This window comes from Harpia harpyja, chromosome 2, assembly GCF_026419915.1.
Source record: "Harpia harpyja isolate bHarHar1 chromosome 2, bHarHar1 primary haplotype, whole genome shotgun sequence".
NCBI lineage: Eukaryota > Metazoa > Chordata > Aves > Accipitriformes > Accipitridae > Harpia > Harpia harpyja.
Window position 1 is genome coordinate 51,427,400 of NC_068941.1, and position 19,512 is coordinate 51,446,911.

Genomic DNA, 19,512 nt, shown 5'->3' on the forward strand with positions numbered 1-19,512 from the left:
GCTGATACACAGACACATTTCCTGCAGGCTGGGAAATCTGCACTGATACAAATGTTATAAATCTGTATAGTGGGTCATCACAGTTACAGCTATACTGTGCAGCCACCCTTTGGTAACCCGTGCAGCCCTCCTGCAATTACAGCAGTAATCATAACAATAAACAGAAAGGCTTCACTTTTCTAAAGTCCCCAGAAGTTTTGACTTCCAGTGTCATTAAATGCCTTAAAAACAGGAAGAGGTCCATAAAATAGAAGCTCCAGGTCAGAAGCATCTAACTAGTACACAGGCAACTAACCAGAGTTCATTTCAAATTGAGTTAGTCACCTACAGTATTTTACAAGCAAATGTGAAAGTTTTAGTTTCTTACTGTTGTGAGCTACTCGATCTATGGTAGTTTATGAAGGGTCACTCTTGAGAGGCACATCAGGTCTGTGGATTAGAGAAATGAGAATTAGCACAATTCTAATCAGCTCTAGTTTATCCCATCTCAAACTTACTCAAAGTTTTAATAATACACACTACAGAAGAAAAAAATCATGTATTTACTTAAAAGGTTATAGCTTTAATGGGTCTCTCAGCCTCAAGGCCCCTTTGTGTCAGAGGCAACAGAATGTCTTCTAGTAAATATTTTACTAGAACACTACGTGCAATTTTATTTTTTGTCATGAACAAAGCACAAGCTTAATTTCTCAAAAGGAATCATAATTCTCTTGTTTACATTTCTGTCACTCAAGGAAGAAAAGTTTTGTCTTCCTGTTCTGTTTTGTGTTAAGAACAAATTATAATAACAAATACAATTCCCCACTGGTTTTTTCCCTCACTTTTTCCTCAATTCTTTCTTGCTTAAAATGCCTGTCAGTACTTTTAACAGTTCCTTGTATCTCCAACAAGAGTGGCCTTAGGCTGTAGCTTGACAAAGACACCCAAGATACCTCCATCACTTCATAGGTGGCAGCTGTCACCTTCCCAATGCTCCTTTTGTTAGGAAATTCGTGTTGCTACTTGGTCTTCCTCTAGCTGTCGTAAAATCATATAACCAGGATGCTTGAACATGGTAGTATTACATGATGCAGCTCTTTCACAGCTTTAGAAATAACATCAAGAGTTAGCCTCACAATTATGTAAGCTTTATTACTTAGGTTTCTGGTACATTTTATAAAAATGTTGAGTTTTAACTACACAGTCTTTAGCACAGGTTAATGTATAAAAAGGGTGCAAAATACAGTGTTTAAAAGGAAATGAAAAATGTTACAGTAGTGGGAAGAGGACTTATACCAATACTACCTCATTTTCCTCATAGCCACCGTTACATGTATATCTGCATTCTTGGAGTGACTCACTATGTCGTCAAACTTTAAAAAAAAAGAAAGGACTTCTTGAAGATAATTTAGTCTAGCCACCTAATCCAGCATTAAGAATTGTAAAACCAACATCCTAAATTATGGCCATTTCTCCATCTGAGGCAATGATCAATAATGTCCTGTCAAAGTTTTAAGCAAGGAATCTGAAAAAAAAAAAAAAAAAAAGTAAAAATTTATGGAAAATAGAATCATCCTTAGTAAAACCATTCTCTACACCAAAATGAGGGAGGTAATTTAAAAAAAATATATAGCTTTACTTACATTTTTTTCCGCTACATGTGAGACAACCAAAGCTGGCAATGGTTGGAGCTAGGATGTTGTCCTTACAACAGTAGTGCATAAGAAATCTCTATTTTCTCGCCTTCCAACAGATGCACTTAATTATGGGGATATTTGACAGTATAATTCTTTGGGATACACTTGAAACTTAAAAACATGACAGAGGTAACAATCCTGAGACTCCATCTGGAGGTATTTTGTGGAAAAAGGATCCGGTTATTTATACTTTCAATACTAGAAGTAAATTTATAACTGCTTATGTTTTAATCTTTTTTTCTTGCAGTTCATGTTTGTCAACACAAACTCTAAAGGCAACTGTGTTATTGACAAAGAGATGGCTTAAGCTCCTTGAGATCCCTTCCATCTCCTGAGGGTCTACAGACCAACCAAATGACTGTTTTGTCCATGCTACCCTAAGATATCAAAATCCTTACTGTTTCAGTTTAAATTTCAGTTTGACATTATAATCACTACCTTTCTTATTTTAATTGAAGACTAAAGCTGAAGTCCAGTCCTCTGAGTCCTTCTGAGATTGACTGCAAAGGCTCCTGCCGCTACTCCAGCTCCTCTATGTTCACGCTCAAGATACAGTCACTGTTACCACTGTTTCTTCATTTAGTAACACTGAGATAGTACTCAAGCCTTAGTGCAAGGACAGTTTTATTAAGCTTTTCTCATAACAACTGATGGAAGGAGGGTATGTTTAAAAAACAAAGAGTTTAGAGGGGACACAAAGTAAGTTTCCTTCCATACAGAGTCAGAGAGAATAGTTTGAAATTTAAGCTTGCCTTGGGGATTTGGCATTCAGTGCTGTATAAAGCATTGTATAAGCACTGCATTATGCTTGTGTCTGTTACTGCTCTGCTACTACTTGTCTTCAGTGCTTCAGCTCTGTTAGTCACATGAATTTTGTAAATTATATAAAAGCAATTAACCTCTACATCAGAATAGTATGCATCCAGCAATCAGCAATGAATACTGAATAAGAATTACATATGCATTCAGAAAATATATACCAGGTACTGGCGTAACACAAGGTCAAACCTTCTAAGTCTTCAGAGTGATCTCAAAAAACCCCAACGTTTGCAAGAGTGGCCTACACTTAATTTTACTGAGTTCATCTTCTCAGATTCAACTTAATGAAGAAGCATAAAAATGTCCCAGCTGCAGAACCAGAACCCTGCTGTTACTGCGTACTTGATTACAGCCATCTCTCTTTGCAGGAAAGTCCTTTATAATGCATCTTATATCCAAATGTGATTTTAAATTTACGTTCATTGGGTTAGAGAAGTTTGTGCCTAGCTAGACAGGTCCCTATCACATTTTGAAAAATAGTTAGAGGACAGTACAACAGACTCAGAGGATTGTCTCTCTTAAAAAAAAAAAAAAAAAAAAAGAAAGAAAAAAAAGAGTCAATAAGCTCCACAACCAGAAATCTGTATTTGTCCATCTGTGCATTTAGTAAGCATGACAAACTTGTTGATTTGATATCATGGGGCATGAGTAAAATCAAAGACTTGCCAATGCAGTCTTTGTACATAGCAGATTATACTAATTACCTTGTAGGGCCAAATTTAAATTCTAAGTATTATCTCTTTTTCATCCCAGGTGGGAAAGATAAAACCTTTTTATAAAGAAAGAAGCAAGAATAAGTAGGTTCCACAGAGGAGAAGCAGTGGATTTGTAACACTTATTATGTGCTTACAGCTCTGCATCCCCAAGGGGCTGTATACCCCCATGTAACTGAAATAATTGCACAATGACATCATTCTATCGGTAATGGTTTTCAATAGATACACTGTACTTCTGTGGATATCATTATGGTATGATGCCCTCAATACTGTGTGTTGCTGCAAAATCATCCCCTTGGTTGTAATAAAAGCCTTAGAGAACCACCCCATTGTACAGCTTCACGGTCATTTTTATCTCCCTTTCCAAACCATAATGAGTTATATGCTACCTATAGACTAAAAATTCAATTCCCCTTATTCCAAAAAGCATACGACACTACTACCTGAGTTACCATGTTGTTGTGGTTTAACCCCAGCTGCTAACTAAGCATGATGTAGCTGCCCACTCACTCCCCCCCACCCAGTGGGATGGGGGAGAAAATTGGGAAAAAGAAGTAAAACTTGTGGGTTGAGATAAGAATGGTTTAATAGAACAGAAAAGAAGAAACTAATAATGATAATGATAACAATAATACAATGACAATACTAATAAAAGGATTGGAATGTACAAAACAAATGATACACAATGCAATTGCTCACCACCCGCCAACCGATGCCCAGTTAGTTCCCGAGCAGCGATTTGCCTCCCCCCAGGCCAACTCCCCCCAGTTTATATATTGGGCATGACATCACATGGTATGGAATACCCCTTTGGCCACTTTGGGTCAGCTGCCCTGGCAGTGTCCCCTCCCAACTTCTTGTTCCCCTCCAGCCTTCCTGCTGGCTGGGCATGAGAAGCTGAAAAATCCTTGACTTTAGACTAAACATTACTCAATAACAACTGAAAACATCAGTGTGTTATCAACATTCTTCTCATACTGAACCCAAAACATAGCACTATACCAGCTACTAGGAAGAAAATTAACTCTATCCCAGCCGAGACCAGGACACATGTATTCTCCTCAATTCCATCATGCTACTGGGATTTTAAACACACAAACAAGCAGACATGATAGCAGGCACAATCTCTGGACCAGATCTTTGGCCTTCAGCTATATGGGAGAGTTATTAAACTCACACCAGTTTAGAGCACCTCAAGCTTTGGCTCATTGCCATTTTCCGAGTCAGGAGACAAAAAGTAATGCCTTGTGGCTTCTGTCTTTTTTCTCCAGATCCTGTGTTTGCCAAAGACCTGGATCATCTTAATTTACTATCTTGTTTCTCTTAGCTTCTTCCTTTAATTGGCTTTGGTCTTGAAACCTTGCAAAGCTCTTTAAAATCTGTTGTACAAGCCCTCTCTTTAGGTGCTTGGAAAAAAGAAAAAGGGGCTTAGTTTGGTAGGCTCGTGAAGTAGCTTGAGTGACTGAATGTGGCTTTCTTTGTGGCAATACCTGAAAAAGAAGAAAAAGAAGGAGGAGGGCAGGAAAAAGGAATATGCCTAAGTTAAGCAATCAAGAGAAAAGAGAACGACGAAGACAAAGTTATAGCTGTAAGGATGAGGAATTTTATATGGTGTAGAAAAAGGGGACATACCTTTATGGACTTGCAATATCATGCATCTATATATTCCTCATTTACAAAACTATTTCTTTCAATTGGCCTTGCTGACCTGCCCTATGGCTTTCATTTCTCATGCCATCTGTATACTTTAATACCTTTAATTAGATACACTGAGGCCAAGGGCTTAGGCTTTTAAAGGATTAGACATTTTTAAAGGATTAGACATTTATACAGATAATGATAACAACTGTAGTTGCATTAGGTAAGATTAAACACTTTTTCTAAAGAGACATAAGCTTCATATTTTATGGAACAAGAGAAGTTCAACTGACAGAAGGAAGAAAACTTCCCAAAAGGCAAATTATTTCATAATTGTTCACTAAGGGGATTCTTTTGCCTTCTTTAAAGTATGATGCTAGACTGCATCACAGATAAAATACCAGACTCCATGGATCCATTTAAGTGTTTGATCCTATATTCCAAACACGACTGAGGACTACTTTAACTAACACTAACTTATTTCAGTACTTGATCTCTCAAAACTTTACGACTCTTCTTTTTTCTGCACTATAGCTAATTAAGGCTGTAAGATCCATTGCCTGAAGCCTATTACTATTTCATTGCCTAACAGTGTTACACTGGTAGTAATAATTAAAAAGTATAATAATGATATTAAAGCCCATAGATGGTAATTCTACCCATAAACACAGGTGTATAATTCGAGTTTTTAAATATATTTACCATAATAAAAGGTATTAGTAGTAATTGTAGTGCATTTAAAGTGGGATTAATGTACATGTTAATTATGTTAGTCATGTTAACTTTTGAAAAAATGGTAAAGGTCACCTCATTTTTCTCCTTCCACCTCCTCCTGAAAACTTTCTTTTGCCAGCATGTCATCAGCTGTTAGGTAGTTGCTTGCTGCACTGTTCAGACTTTATTGTTACATAGTGCTTACCCTTCTGGCTTTCTCAATGTGTTTGGACTGGATTGATATTATAAAGCATAGGAGAAAAGATCAGCTTATGGATCTGTAATCTGTACTGATCAGGGTCTCAGTAGATTTTTTCCTCCCAAATTTCAGGTATGTGGCCATGAAAGTAATAATGAGGCAATGTGTTACTGGGATCTACCTTTGAACCAAGAAGCCAGATCGCATACAAGAGAGAAAATGATACACTTCTTATCTTCAACAAAGGGAAATATAGATAGATATATATATACACACATGTTGGTAAGTAAGCAAGCATTGGTTACTTGGACTATCCAATTTCTCTTTATTTTGAAAAGTTTTGAACTCAGGAAAGAAAAATATCTTAATGGAAATAGATGCTGCTTTCCAGGAAGAGAGATGTAGGAAGCTACCTCATCCTTAAAAGACACACTTTCCAAAATTTATGTAGAAATATGCTCACTGATAATCCCCTAATTTGGGTTCATCATACTTTCTTTTGTACCATATTAAATTCAGAAGCAGGGCAAGTGCCCAGAGAGGTCCAAGGATGGAACAAGTGTCTATAATAAGTTTTGTTCAAGGAGTGCAGCTGAGTTTAACTATTGAAGATGGAAGGCTAGCCTTCCCTTACACAGGCCAAAGAGGAGAGAGGAAGCATAACCCAGTGGCAACAGTTATTAGCATATCTGAGCTTTCACAAGATTAAGCCTTTAAAAAAAACAGATATAAGTTACAGTCTATATGAACACAGTTGTTTTCAGCTTAATTAAAGTAGAATATAAATGTGTTATCTTCATTATATATATTAATTATTCCAGCTCCAAGCCACGCCATCCTTGTGGTAACAACTGCCACATTCAGGTTTAGCAGAGTGTCCTGGTTTCAGCTGGGATAGAGTTAACTATCTTCCTAGTAGCTGGTACAGTGCTATGTTTTGAGTTCAGTACGCGAAGAACGTTGATAACACTGAGGTTTTCAGTTGTTGCTCAGTAGTGTTTAGACTAAAGTCAAGGATTTTTCAGCTTCTCATGCCCAGCCAGCGAGAAAGCTGGAAGGGCACAAGAAGCTGGCACAGGACACTGCCAGGGCAGCTGACCCAAACTGGCCAATGGTGTATTCCATACCATGGGACTTCACGTCTAGTTTAGGAACTGGGGGGTGGGGGCGGGGAATTGCCGCTCGGGGACTAGCTGGGTGTCAGTCAGCAGGTGGTGAGCAATTGCACTGCGCATCATTTGTACATTCCAATCCTTTTATTATTGCTGTTGTCATTTTATTAGTGTTATCATTATCATTAGTAGTTTCTTCTTTTCTGTTCTATTAAACCGTTCTTATCTCAACCCACAAGTTTTACTTCTTTTTCCCAATTTTCTCCCCCATCCCACTGGGTGGGGGGGAGTGAGTGAGCGGCTGTGTGGTGCTTAGTTGCTGGCTGGGGTTAAACCACAACACAGAGTCTTCAGGGACAGGGATATCAGACCAAATACTGCATGCAATTTATTTGGTCTGAAAAAACACACCTTCTATACAAAGCCAAGAGTTCATTGTTCATAAAATCTTAACAATCTAGCATTTGTAATCCAAATTATCCAATTATTACAGCTCATTACCAATAATAATACAGGTAAAAAAGATATAAACCAACTTTCTAGTATTTCTTCCCCTTTCTTCTGGTGTTAATGCTCACCCTTCCTATGCTGCCTGGGTACTGAAATGGGGGGAGAAGAGGGCGTGGCAAGTCATTAGTATCTCAAGTCTTTTGCCAGGAGGAGTATGATGATGTCAGTGCTTCCTTCCTCCCACATATTGGAGTAATTCTTATACATTTACTAACAGGCAGTGTACCTTTCTTCATCGGTTTACAACTTCACATTATAACAGTAGGTGTAGGGGGACCTGTTGCAATGTCCTGTTATTTCTTCACTAGCCTTCAAGTCACAGTTTCCTGATAACATAACTAGTGTTTAAATAGCACATCACATCCACACATACATCCTTGCTCTAGGCCATTTAAATTCCAATCTAAAAAACCAATAATCTCTTAGAGCTATTAGGGCAACCTCTTATCAGCTAGCTAAGCAATATCATTGGCAAGTTATCAATATTACTTTGGATAAGGACATACAGGCGTTTTGATATAGAGAGGTCTAAAATAAGTGGAATATGGAGATAGTAACCTGGCTATGTTTTGTTGATCTTCTCACAAAAATCTGATGTTGGGGCCCCGAGAGCATTTCTGCATCACTGGGGAGGTTTGGCTGGCAGAGCTCAGGCCCAACATGGAGACAGTGCAGCCGGTAGCCTTGAAAGAAAGAGAAGCTTCAGCGAAGGCTCCCCATGAACAGCTCTGCTAACATCTGCTTTTAGCTTAGGCTTTTCTGCTTGCTCCTTGCCTGAATGACATTGGAAGTGCACTGCAACTATGCCCGTGCCTGGCCGTGTACCCTGTTGATCCAAAACCTGACCCAACCCTTAGGCTAGACTCCCCAGCTTGACCTCAGGCGTGCCTTACCATTACAAAATTCCACAGAAATCTGTTCTTTTGGCTGAGCTTGATTACTGTCCTTTGGACCTGCTCTTCCCACCTGGCTCAGGTACCGTTGCCTTTGCTTGTAAGGCCACTGCCTGTGCCTGTGCTGTCACCATGTTCAGCTCCCAGTGCCCATTCCCTGTGGAGCAGCCTGTCCTCGCTGCTCCCTGGCAGCTAGGTGCAAAATACCCATGAGATATTGTGTAGTCTGAGGTGTTTGGGGCAATGGGGAAGTTGTAGATTCCTCTCCCAGCCCAAGCTAATGCTTAACCTAGAATCTGCAAGCCTTAACTAAAGAAGGAATAAAACTTAGGTTCACTTGCCATGCCATTGCACTTACCACAGGCTAGCAAGCGAGTTCACCCTTTCTCCCCCTTCTCTTCTGTATCCCAGTAAATCTTTAATTATTCTCTGTAAAGTAAAATGGTTTCAGTGAACAAGGTTAGGAGAGTCCTATAACATTGTTATTATAGGAGTTAGAATTGGCATACAAGACAGGATTGGCAAATTCACATCACTTCAGGCAGGTAGAAGAAAGTACAAGTGAATTATCTACCTACCTTTAGCTAAAATGGGAAGGCATTTATTCTGTATCTTGGGATTAGTCTATTAGATGTTCTTTAAAAATACCTACGGGATTTGAGTTTGCAGGCAGGAAGCCCAAAGCTCTACTTTTACCTTCTTTTATTCCTAGTAAGATGTATTTTAATAAAGCCTGCCCATTTTTCAGGCTTACATAGTCATAGGCATGCACAGGACCAGAATTTCACTGGTTAGGCAATTTTATCAGTAAAAAAATACACAATAATAGGCTGATGGTATCTCCAGGGTTAGGTAGCAACTGAAGAGGACTCGTGGATATTTCATATGTGGATTTAAAGATTTCTAGGGGAAGACAGAAATTAATTAATACACTTCTATTTCTGATACACTTCACAAAATCATACAGGATGCCTGCTGAGATGTAAAAGAGATCTGCAGATAGTCACTTTTTACCTTTAGAACTATTTCAGGGTCTTACGAATTTTCTTGCCAATATTAACCATTAAAAAATATCAAGCCATATCCCCCAAATCACAAGTTTAAATTAAAATCATCAAATGTACACCGTAACATTAACTATTATATTGTGAATTCCTTTATTTCTTTTCTACCCTTTTCAAACTTGTCTGTGCATTTGTGTTATTCTATAGAGATATGAGGACAAAAACATACTTTTGAAAATGAAAACTGAGATTTTCACATAACCAGTTGGCAAAACTAACAATGCAAGACTTCTGATTAAAATAACCCAACAGTTGGAGGTGAAAAAATGCATTCATCAAAATTAATTGCATGTTTCTAAAATGCAGGAAAGTTTTGGGTTGGGGGTTTTTTTGTGACTAAGGTGAAACGTAATAGTATTGACAAAAATTGCAAGGTGGTATTTTAGATAGTTAGAATATTATTATTCAAGTTGAGGTTTTGTCTATTAAGCATACTTAGTACTAGTACAACTGTTAGCTACATTAAGCAGCAAAACTTCTTTTCCAATTACGTTGCACTGTACAACCCCACTTGCTCCTGCCAGAAGATTTCTGGTCCTGCAGGGCATATGCTTCAAACAGCACAAACTAGATGTTTCTCTTCACAGTGGAAAAAAGAGGTTTTAAGCAACTAAGGTTTTCTTTACAAAAGAAAAATAGAAGGATCTGTCTCTCTCGATGCCCTTACCAGCCTGTGGGAATGCTACAATCCTTGGGTAGGTTTTGTTTTTGCATAGTAGTGTATTATTCCTGCTCCTTTTCCTTGTAGCCTATGATCCTGCATACCCAGGCCAGCAACATGTATGGGGTTTTCTGTAACTATTAATCCTGGGTTTCTAATAGGAAGAGGAATGGCACTGAGGAGGAAGGTGCTTAGGTGCATTGAGTTTTGCTGAACATTGGCTTGCTTCAGCACAGAAGGCTAGGCTTGAGGTTCAAAGAGATTACATACAATCAATCTCAAATTAAGGCCATAAGGGTACTAGGCAGCGAGCTGGAGGAAAGATTGGCAGGCTGAATGAAAGAGGGAATTAAATCAGCTTCTCAGTAAAAGTGAATTGCTACTTTGTGTTGAATAGTTAAGTAATAGAGAAGTGTGAAAGAAGACGAGAAAAAGGTGAGCCCAGAGTTCAAAGATCATCCAGAGCTAGGGTCCCTCTTTCTCTCAGCTGATAGAAATATGTTGTCTCTGGTAAGTAGAGACTTCAGGCTCCTACCAGTCATGAATACAGTCAAAATTGGGAAACAAAAGTTGACTTTTCTCACGGGGGAAAGATCAAAGCTCTGTCAGAGACAGGTTTCCCATTTTCCAAAGAACTGACTTCCCCAGAAGATTAAATAAAGGGAGACTAGAAATTGAAAAGAACATATCAGATTCCCAGGCAAATACTTTTCATCCCTTCCTGCTCCATACTATGCAACATCCTAGGGTTTCCCTGTGATAAAAAAAAGATGCTCATCCTTTACGCTTCTCCCAGCAAAATCTTTTTATGCTCAGTAGAGTATTTTTCTGATTATACTTCTGCCTTTCATAGTGATCACAACACAGTAAATAGAGAAGAACAGGTTTCTGTTAGCAACTTCATACACACACAGAGACACATCTTTTGTGGCAGAATCCAGCCTGTTCTTCAAGTACATCACTAAAGCCAAACCACCCAAATTTCAGGGGAATCTGATGTCTGTAAGTGTCAGGAATTCTGTTACAGATTTCATAGGAATCCAAAGCTTTTAGCAAGTCTTTGCATGTTAGTCTATCAGGGGACCTGGTTTACAGGACTTTCAAGAATGATTTGTATCTATCAAGTCAGTACTATTTTATTCAGCTGCAGGAATTGCCTCAGAGATCCCATATCCAAATAGCAATCAGATCTGCATATTCATTGTGTCTGAAATGGTAAAATAATCTGTTGCAGCCAACAGTTCTACTCTCTTAACTAATAGCTAACCAATTCTAGCTAACCAACCTTTTGCAGTCCTGTCTTTCTGAAGCTAGATACCGCCATGATCAGCAATGCTCTATTGATTGGCTACAAGTGATGCTCCATTTTATTTATGGAAGCTCACTGAAGAAAAAATGAGTTGCACAGAAGTAAATAGGGAAGTGTTTACAGACAGAAGTGGATTCCGGGATGACTCTACAATTGAAATAGTGACATAACTGAGGAGGGACAAAAGCAGCAACCCACAGTTCACAACTTTTCAAGCGAGATTTGATAGAGAGTCTTCAGTAAGTGCTATATATGTATATTAAAAAAACAAGGCCACTGTATGACTCTTTTTAAATCTAGTTTTATAAATGAAACTATTTTTAAGATCCCTACCAAGCAACATTCTCCACATGCTCTTTCTGAAGAAGTGTCTACCATGAGTGAATTAAATGCACTGGGCCACACTGGTGCTAAACTCAGAGTGTTATAATTAGCTGTTGAAAAATTGCCACTCTGTCTGTGTGTTTGGTTGTGATATATTTCTTTGTAAAAATGTGTATACACACATACAAAAATAATAATTATAAATAAAACCAAGATAGAATCTAAGAAAAAAACCCAGAAGCTAACTCTACTTTAGTATTTATTAAAACAATTGTGCCTTTTAATTTCCCTCTTCCACATTACAAAATCAACATCCTTCTGTCTAGAAAACAAAGAACAAACTGATTTGTGTTTGTTACCCAAGCTAGCCAAAATACATAACAAACTGAGTTCACTGCTGTTCGAAGGAGATTAGGATAATGAATTTCAAACTTAAAATCAGGAGTTTTGCTGATAAAATTCCAGATTTTTTTCTTTGAGCCATCTGCCCTGTCTCTGAATTGGTGTGCACTGGCAAGTTATTAGGATGGTTCTGTGAGTCATCCTACTCTTTAAGGAAATCTGTCTGAGATGAACGTAGAGGATCCAATTATCTTTCACAGAACATATATGTCATTGCATCCAGAAAAGAACAACTGTGATAAAAAAATAGAAACTCTGCAGAGTCAAGTCACAATAGTTTGAAGTGCCAAGAATACAGATTTTGTTTGAACCTGTGTTTGTTCCCATTTCATGTCTGCCATGTGATAGGGTTTTATGTTCACACACTGGCTACTCTGAACTGTCACAATGATTGTGGGACCTGGACCCCAGCTAGAACACAGCGCCATGACATAGCCTATGTGTAACCACATTCGTGTTTTTTTTTCTCACAGGATAACTGTTTCAGTCATTGCAAAGGGCAGACATTTTTTTCTACCCTGCCCTTTCCCTTGCTGATAATTTCCTATATCTTTTAATGTCTAGGTCACTTATAAACTCCCCTTACAGTTCTGTTCCAAGTGTTGCCTCCACCCTCTCTTCCTGTGCTGCCCACATATTTTTTCCCAGTTGTTTTTCTCTTTTATCCACCTATACCCTTAGCTTTCACTCCTCACTGCCCTCCTTTCACCTAGCAGGAAAAGACTTATAAACACAACTGGAATTGTCCACTCTCTATCATTTATCAGCAATCCTGCTCAACAGGGGAGGTCCCAGAGGACTGGAGGCTTGCCAATGTGACGCCCATTTACAAGAAGGGTTGGAGGGAGGATCTGGGGAACTACAAGCCTGTTAGCTTGACCTTGGTACCAGGGAAGATTATGGAACAGTTCATCTTGAGTGCGCTCACATGGCATGTGCAGGACAACCAGTGGATCAGGCCCGGTCAGCATGGGTTTATGAAAGGCAGGTCCTGCTTGACCAACCTGACCTCCTTCTATGACCAGGTGACCCGCCTAGTGGATGAGGGAAAGGCTGTGGATGTTATCTACCTGGACTTCAGCAAGGCCTTTGACACTGTCTCTCATGGCATACTCCTTGAGAAGCTGGCGGCTCATGGCTTGGACAAGTGTACTCTTTGCTGGGTGAAAAACTGGCTGGATGGCCGAGCCCAGAGGGTTGTGGTGAATGGGGTGAAATCCAGTTGGCGGTGGGTCACAAGTGGTGTTCCCCAGGGCTCGGTGTTGGGCCCTCTTCTGTTTAATATCTTTATTGATGATTTGGATGAGGGGATTGAGTGCACCCTCAGCAAGTTTGCAGACGACACCAAGTTGGGAGGCAGGGTCGATCTGCTTGAGGGTAGGGAGGCTCTACAGAGAGATCTGGACAGGCTGGATCGATGGGCCGAGGCCAATTGTAGGAAGTTCAACAAGGCCAAGCGCTGGGTCCTGCACTTCGGTCACAGCAACCCCATGCAGTGCTACAGGCTTGGGGAAGAGTGGCCGGAAAGCTGCCTGGTGGAAAAGGACCTGGGGGTGGTGGTCAACAGGCCGCTGAATATGAGCCGGCAGTGTGCCCAGGTGACCAAGACGGCCAATGGCATCCTGTATCAGAAATAGTGTGGCCAGCAGGTGCAGGGAGGTGATTGTTCCCCTGTACTCGGCACTGGTGAGGCCGTACCTCGAGTACTGTGTTCAGTTTTGGGCCCCTCACTACAGGAAAGACATTGAGCTGCTGGAGCGTGTCCAGAGAAGAGCAACCAAGTTGGTGAGGGGTCTGGAGCACAAGTCTTACGAGGAGCAGCTGAGGGAGCTGGGGCTGTTTACTCTGGAGAAGAGGAGGCTGAGGGGAGACCTTATCGCTCTCTACAACTACCTGAAGGGGGGTTGTAGTGAGGTGGGTGCTGGTCTCTTCTGTCAGGTGGCTGGTGATAGGACGAGAGGAAATGGCCTTGAGTTGCGGCAAGGGAGATTTAGGTTGGATATTAGGAAAAATTTCTTTACTGAAAGGGTTGTCAGGTATTGGAACAGGCTGCCCAGGGAAGTGGTGGAGTCACAAACCCTGGAAGTATTCAAAAAGTGTGTAGAGAAGGCACTTCGGGACATGGTTTAGTGGGCATGGATGATGGTTGGACTCAATGATCTTGAAGGTCTTTTCCAACTTAAATGATTCTACAATTCTGTGATTCATTTTGGTCCCAATGTTGGTGCCAAAATGGTCTCCCAGTAGCAAGCAGAGGGAGTGTTTTTTACCCCTTTCCCTTTTTGTTGCTTATTCCTTGCCTATGTTTGGTACAGAGAATCCTAATTGAATTTAGCATGTCAGAGTCCTATGACTCTCCTTTGATGCACTGAGATTCAGGCAAGGGCATGTTTTCACAAGGGTGGTGAAAGACACCATATGTGATTCAAAACTTGTAGATAGTGGATATGGTAAAGTTTCATGACAAAACAGTTCTCAGATTTCATTACTATTTGATATCTAGTCAAACTAATATTTCCCTGTGGTCCCTGGAAGCAAAAGATGAGTCATTTTGGCAAATGAGGATGGTCTGTATGGATGATTTTCCACATAATTTCACCTTTATAGACTTTCACCTTCACCTTCTGAATGTTTCAGACCAAATGTGTCAGGTATTGCAGAAAAATGACCAACTGAAAACATATTCTTATAAGGGTATGTTAACAAGCAACCTTGAAAGTAATCAATAAATGCTTCCTCAGTCACCTTTTGTATCCCATATGTGCAGAGAATTTCCATGCAGAAGACAGCTTGGGCCATCTGTCCAAATCTCCTACTCTAATCCGTCATCACTTTGCCACTTATGTATAGTTTACAATATTAATTTCATGCCAATAAAATCTTCAGACCACATTATAAAGCTTTATTCTCTATATATTGATAGAGAGACTGATAGTGATTGCCAGGCTTAAGCATTTTCACTATAATAATCCTTATTTCAGTCATAAACCTTTAACACATTTTTTCATCCACTTGTCCCTGTGTAAATAATTCTGAACAATTCTCTCTACATTATACTATTCATGAGCATGGAAGAATCTGAAGCAGTGGGTCCCTTCACCTCCAGTGAAAATGAATTGCCGTCAACATGCAGAAGCCCAGCAAACAAGACTCCGTCTTGAAAGAAAAATACTGTTCTGCTTAGTCAAAAACGACTACTTGTGTTAACAGAATAGCTGTACAGAAGTAAAGTTTAATTTTCACCAGACAACTATTGACCTTCCACAATATTTGATCTTCAGAATAAAAAACTTCATCTGTGATTACATATGCCTTCAACAGTAGAAAAATTAGCTAATAAAAAAGCATATATTGAAAACTGCTTGCCTGAACAATATTCTCAAATTCCGACTGATGGAATAAAAAGTGAACTTAATTACTATATTACTCATTTTTATCACATGCTTCCACTTTTTGTTGTAGTAATTTTCACTTTCACAGATACTAGAACAATGCAAGAACAAAGAAAAACAAAATGAAATTATAATTTTTTTTATTGATTAGAAATCTTTTTCTATCCTTTTAACTCTCTCAGTATTTGTCCAATAATGAATCAATGAAATATTATGTAGTAGGGATTGTGATATTTATGGGTACATTGCACATAAATCATTGAAGTGAGGTTTCACTGGTTGTATTGGAAACAGTCCTCAGAAGTCAACAGCAAAACTTCTGTTGATTTTGATGGGAGCAGAACTGATCCCATGCTCAGCGACTTGCATCAGAAACTTATCAAGATTGTACCACAACACTGCTACCTTGTGGCATCACATAGAGCAAAATCATTATTGCTTTTGTGACATGCCTCTCACTTCAGTAACAGGGATGCCATATGTCACAAAATGCTAATGCCTCATCTTACACTTGAATGTACAACTCCCTTTCCATTGTAAGTCTTTCCATGATAATTAGTGGAAAGCTATGCCCATTTGACTCATGTTAAGACTACAAAGTTTTAAAAGATGATGCCAAATTACTTTCCCATTACAGTTCCAATTCATAATGTATTAATTCTTAAAGATGCTAATTATCTTGCAAAATTTGCTAATGTTGATGTTAGGAAAATTGATATATTTTTCCATTAATGACCTGAACAAGTTTGGAACTAGTTTGTATATCACAGATAAAAATACCCTTCCCTACTCCACTATATTTATGTCTCATTAGTTTATGGACCTAAAGCCCTCCAGGGATTGTCACTCACAAATCCACCTAATGTTTATGAGCTCTAGATTTTGCATTTGGATCTCTAATTTAGCCAACAGATACGGAAAATCATATAGATAGAAAAGTCCCTAGTGACTACAAAGCTCTAGGTTTTAATAGAGATGGCAGAAATAGTATAAGCATAATGTTTAATATAAGCATAATGCTTAGCACATTAGTGGTAAGCTAAGTGTCTCACCTAGGAGGAAAGACATTCACCATATTTCAGATAAGTGTAATACTATTCCTTCCAAGACTGTTGGCTTCTAATGATACAGAGTTTAATAGGATTGTGTGTTAATGACATCCAGTTCATGTTGAAGAAGGTTTTTTAATGGAACATTTTCAATACAAGCAAGTGAGGATCAGCTATTTTCTACAATGGCAGCTCTAAACTTTGGGGACCAATGGGCCACTCTCCAAATTCTGACAGACCACCACACATTCTTTATCAATACTCTTTTTATCTGCAAACCCTATACAAACAGCCCTACCATACAGGTACAATAATGGCAGGAGTTAAGCACGTTACTCCAAAATTCAAAGCTGTATCGGAGAGTGAAAATGCTGTACAGTTATTACTATTCTATTCTCTGAAACTTCTACTAGACATACATAAATTTCACTGTTCCTTCAGTTTTCCACAGCATAACACGTGGTGCAGCTGATGGATCCTAACACACGTTGAGAATTATCCTCTTTCCTACTGGTAATATTGGGCATATAGCCTCAAAACAACAATTGAGGTTGAACCTATGAAGTAAAATATAAAATTGATTTTTTCATCCAAAAAGAGAGTTATGTCCTAAAAGAATGTACATGGCTACAATGTAAAATTTGGGAAACTAAACTGGAAACATGGAATATTCCTAAAAGAAAAGGTTTAGGAATGGATAAGGAGATATGGGATAGATATTTAGCAAGACTTTTAAAAAGGTGGATTAGGTGTTAAGACAGCAGCAGTGTCTTAACAGTGAATGCTACATAAAAATTCCCATTAGACACTACAATTCTGAAATTTGGCTAAACTAATAATGCAGTTTTATACTTAAATCAAACTGTCCTGTCCAGAGGAATTTAGTGAAATAGTACTCTCTCTACCTCATGATTACTTTGGCATTAACTGTATATCAGATATTTTTTCATGCCAAATAAAAAATTCAAACTAAATGGGAGGACCTCAGAGAAACTATTTTTGTTAACTGAGTGTTTTTTACTACAAAGGTGATATGTGTTATGTATGTATTCAGTAGTATTTAAAGATATTTTCCCAGATAAAGTCTCCTTTATGTTTAAGATCATAATGTTTTATTACACTCCCGTTACCCACAAAGATATAACTGAGTAGATATTTCCTGGATGATTAAAGTTCATTTTTTTTACAGGGATTGAATTTTTACAGGGATTATTTTATTCACCTAGAAATTTTGAGGTGAAAATGATATGCCTGGTAAACTGCAATGTATCACTTGTACTCTCAGTTCAGCCCTGTGAACCAAAAGATAGATACTTACATTATTGTTCTGCCTGCTCTGTGTTAAGATGAATTCAAATACAATATTACTGCCCTGATAAATATATTCTGAGTTGCATAACGTGCATAATATACACATCTACACCATAATTCTTTGAGCTAATACCGAAGCTAGTGGATTAGGTATTTAATAAAAGTAATATTTGTAATAAAACTTGCTGGCACTAGCAACCCAACAGCAGATGGGGTTTTATAGAGAGCACATAATGATGATTCATTGCAGTAAGTACACATGGATCCCTCAGATCTCCTTTCAGTTTAGTTCCTTCTTCAGTTTATACAGTGATTACCTGGCTACATAATTATTTAAAAAAGCAAGAAAAAGTGATGTCAGCCATCTGCTAAATTATTAGTAGACACAAGCAAGCTTTATCTTTCAGAAGCAGATTCTTTCCTGTAATGCCACTTACTGATGTGAAATTAAATACCCATGGTTAAAATGTTTCACCTGATATGCTCTCTATTGTTAAGTCAGCAAGTGATCCTTGACTGATAAAATACATTTCAGAAATGTATCAGTGGGGAAGAGAGGAAGATGATTTAATGATTTAAATACTGAAATGAGTTTGAAAATCTGGGACTGGTATTCACAAACTCCCTACATGTCCCTAAGCATGCATCTCTCTCTGTCTCAGGTTGCTCTGACATGGAAATAAGGCCCATACTGGTTGATATCACAGAAGTACTGTGAAGAACAAAACGACATAAATAATTGAAAGATACTTTAACCTTCAATAAATTATACTTTACTGTGTTGATCCCACTCTACCTCCTGATACAAATAAGTAAATTGGTTCCCTCTTATTAACTGCAATTACTTATCTAGAGGGGAACAGTAGGAGGAGCACTTGAAAGCATTACAGTGAGTAAGAGTTCACACGCGCTCTGCATCCAGACCCCCCATTCTTGAGACTTGCTTTTAACTTCTGAAGCAATGGAAAGTTTCCTTTTGAGCCTCAGCTACATCAGTTCTGCTATGGATGCTCTTCCAGCCTGCTCCTCATCCCCAGCAGCAATAAAAATAATTAAAAAAAAGCAAACAGAAGGAAGGAGTGCCCAGGGAATGTATGATATTAACAGCGCAGACCTGAGTTTTGACTATCTGAGTGTTGATCAGTTTTCAGCTCAATCGCACTGGCAGTTTCCCAAAGCAGCTTTACATCCCCCAAATAAGTAAAGAAGTCACCTATACAAGACAAACTATAACTAGAAGGAGCATCTGAAGCACACATTGTTTTTCTGAAAGAAGTGGAAGAGTCTAAATGTGGGGGTTTTGCAGACGCTTGTTTCACTTCAACAGATTTGTCTGCTACCTCTTGTGGGGTAGCGTTCATGGCACCTGTTTCTAGAGTGAAAGCATTCATAAACATTTTTGGGGTTTTTTTTCCAGATTAAACACCACTAAATTCTTTCCCTACTTCATTTTTACAAGCAATTTTAACAACAGGTTTGAATTTATTAAAGAGATCTTCAAGACTGAGCTTGTTTTATGTGTGAAAATAAACCATGACAAGTATGAATACCACTTACCATTTTTCAGATTTTATACACAAGGCATTAATCAAACTAAATGAAAAGGATTAAACTCATTGCTGGCTTAATAATACTGATATTGCTGGATTTAGAATAAAAAGGAGTTTGCTCCCAAATTACTAGAGTGGTATACTTTTCTGTTTCTGATTGATTCCCTGTATCT

At 38.6% G+C, this 19,512-nt stretch overlaps 1 long non-coding RNA gene across 2 annotated transcripts in view; it reads right to left on the reverse strand.

The window, feature by feature from the left end:
• Window positions 1–1,145: 1,145 nt before the first annotated feature.
• LOC128138236 (uncharacterized) overlaps window positions 1,146–19,512 on the reverse strand; it is a 55,243-nt gene continuing 36,876 nt past the window's right edge. The window contains exons 4-5 of one of the 2 annotated variants that reach the window (XR_008233978.1): window positions 4,389–4,701; window positions 1,146–1,504 (exon numbers count right to left, since the gene is read on the reverse strand). This is a non-coding gene — a long non-coding RNA (uncharacterized LOC128138236). Of the gene's footprint in view, window positions 1,505–4,388; window positions 4,702–8,648; window positions 8,707–19,512 lie in introns of those variants that run through there. The other variant, XR_008233979.1, reaches the window with a different exon arrangement.